Here is a 3,044-nt window from a genome sequence, read left to right as displayed (position 1 = left end):
AAAGAGGGCAATTGGAGAAAGCGAAGGGAGCTAAGCAGCCCGAGGTGATGCAGGGCTCTCTCTGCCTTTGGCCTCTTCAGCCTCCTCACTGAAATCCTCTTCTTCCATCCTAATACTGCTGGTACTCAGAGACGAGGTCGTTCATGTTGCTCTCAGCTTCGGTGAACACCATCTCGTCCATGCCCTCACCTGTGTACCAGTGGAGGAAAGTCTTCCTGCCGAACATCGCTGTAAAAAAGAGTTGCGCTTGAAGAGCTCCTGGATGGCCATACTATTTCCAGTGAAGGCGACTGCCATCTTGAGGCCACGGCTTCCTGTGGTCTTGTTCGCATCTCACTGCTGCAGCCTCCGGTGCTCCGTTCCATCCTTTAAGTCTGAAACTGGCCCAGAAGAAAAAAAAAAAACCTAATTATCTTTTTTGCTCGGTACTTACATTGGAACTATCAAAACATTTTATTACAGTAAACCGTAGCCATGAGGGAAATTGTGCACATCCAGGCCAGACAGTGTGGCAACCAGATTGGTGCTAAATTCAGGGAGGTCATAAGCAACGACGAACACTACATAGATCCCATCGGTACCTACCACGGGGACAGCTACCTACAGCTGGACCGAATCTCTCTGTGTGTGCAATGAAGTCACAGGTGGCAAGTATGTCCCTCGAGCTATCTTGGTGGATCTAGAACCCGGGACTATGGACTCTGTTGGCGCAGGTCCTTTTGGTCAGATCTTCAGACCCGACAACTTTGTTTTTGGTCAGTCTGAGGCAGGCAACAACTGGGTTAAGGGCCGTTACACAGAAGGAGCTGAGCTGGTTGACTCTGTCTTGGATGTGGTATGGTGGGGCGGAAGGAGGCAGAGCTGTGACTGCCTGCAAGGCTTTCAGCTGACCCACTCACTGGGTGGAGGCACTGGTTCTGGCATGGGCACCCTGCTCATCAGCAAGATCCGAGAAGAATATCCTGACCGCATCATGAATACCTTCAGAGTGGTGCCCTCACCCCAAGTGTCTTATACCATGGTTGAGCTCTACAATGCCACCCTGTCTCTCCATCAGTTGGTGGAGGACACGGATGAGACTTACTGCATCAACAAGGAGGCCTTCTACGACATCTGCTTCCGTACCCTCAAGCTCACCACACCAACCTACGAAGATCTGAACCATCTCATCTCAGCCACCATGAGATGGCTGCCTCCGTTTCCCAGGCCAGCTTAACGCTGACCTTCGAAAGCTGGCTGTCAACATGGTGCCGTTCCCACGTCTCCACTTCTATATGCCTGGTTTTGCCCCTCTCACCAGCCGTGGAAGCCAGCAGTACTGGGCCCTCACTGTGCCTGAACTTACCCAGCAGGTCTTCGACGCCAAGAACATGATGGCTGCCTGTGACCCGCGCCACGGCCGGTACCTCACAGTTGCGGCTGTCTTCTGTGGACAGATGCCCATGAAGGAGGTGGATGAGCAGATGCTCAATGTGCAGAATAAGAATAGCAGCTACTTCGTGGACTGGACCCCCAACAACGTCAAGACAGCTGTCTGAGACATCCCAACTCTTACCCTTAAAGGCATTCATCCTACTCATCCAAAGTTCTCCCTCTAGACTGTACCTATTAAAGTTTCCGGTTCTCCAGTGTCAAGCTGATGACTGAGGTTTTGGGAGCTACTCCACAGCACATTGTAGCATGTATAAGAAAGGTTTTTTGTTTTGTTTTTAAACAAAAAACCAGAATCTTTTAAAACCATGCATATGCACACATGCCTCAATACACAAAGGAGCATAGTGTGCAGTATTATTCATGGTATGCCTCAAAAAATGTATATTAGACATGACCTCCTGTTAGCATTGATAAAGCTGTGTAATCCTTTGTAATGGATATGTGGCATTCAGGTTTGTGCAAGCTGTATAATTTGTATAGTCACTTTCATTGGGACTTTTAGGTTCTTTTCTGGCTTTTGATATTACAATGTTACAATATAAATATTTGTTCATGAATATGAATGAATTATCTGTCACCTAAATTCCGCAAAGTGGAATCGCTAGAACAAAAGTTACATGCTCTCACAGTCATTGTTCTTATTTTTAAATTATGGCATACCCCCTACGCACTAATATAAAAAGAGATGACTGCTGCATCCTTATTTCCATAGGACATTATATGTGTGTGTGTATATATATATATATATATATATATATATATGTGTGTGTGTGTGTGTGTGTGTGTATAAATGCATGTGTTTATGTATGTATTTTCATCATACATGTCTTCTTTAAAGAAATAAAATGCCCCAGGTACTTTTCCTCAAGTCTCTGGCCAAGAGGACCCATCCTTCTCTGTATGCCATATATATTTATTATATCATATTATATATTATATATCATATATTGTATATCATATATTATATATGATACATTATATTATATATTATATATTTATATTATATATTTATATTATATATAAATAATACATATTATATATTTATACAACCACACACATATATATGTATATATACATATATTCATGTGTTTGAATGCTTATGTCATTTCTAACATATGATAGCATATATAGCAACATAATATATATTTTAACATTATAGCAACATATAATATGGGTTGGAGGACTCATACCTTTAAATAAACATGATTATAACATATTATTTGGAAACTTTTTCCAAAGCAACATTTTATGATTTTGTGGTTACGTTTAGCTCTGCAGATGCATGGAGGTCAGAGGTCTGTTATTTTAGAAATTTTAATTTTTTTTTTTTTGCACTTCAGCCTTATCAAGTCAGTCAAGTCTGTTGAAGAATCATCTGCAGTTTAGCTATACTATTTGCCTTTGTGTCACTTTGTGCATACATACTATGTACACGTACATTTAGGCACACATATTTTTAGGACATCAACCTAGAAGCAGTGTTGCTGAGAGGATGTGCACAGCTGTTGCTTGCTAAATGATGCCAAATTGTTTTCCCCAGTGCTCATGCCAATTTGTATTCTCAATACCAGTGAGTGGATTCCTTGCCGTTATATCCTTGCCAGTATGTT

General features: G+C 42.2%; 1 pseudogene; it reads left to right on the top strand.

The window, feature by feature from the left end:
* Positions 1–474: 474 nt before the first annotated feature.
* Positions 475–1,598, top strand: LOC127680265 (tubulin beta chain-like; annotated as a pseudogene).
* The last annotated feature ends 1,446 nt before the right edge of the window (positions 1,599–3,044 follow it).

The sequence above is a fragment of the Apodemus sylvaticus genome, chromosome 3, assembly GCF_947179515.1.
Source record: "Apodemus sylvaticus chromosome 3, mApoSyl1.1, whole genome shotgun sequence".
In the NCBI taxonomy this organism is placed as follows: Eukaryota; Metazoa; Chordata; class Mammalia; order Rodentia; family Muridae; genus Apodemus; species Apodemus sylvaticus.
This window is presented reverse-complemented; position numbering and strand designations above follow the sequence as displayed.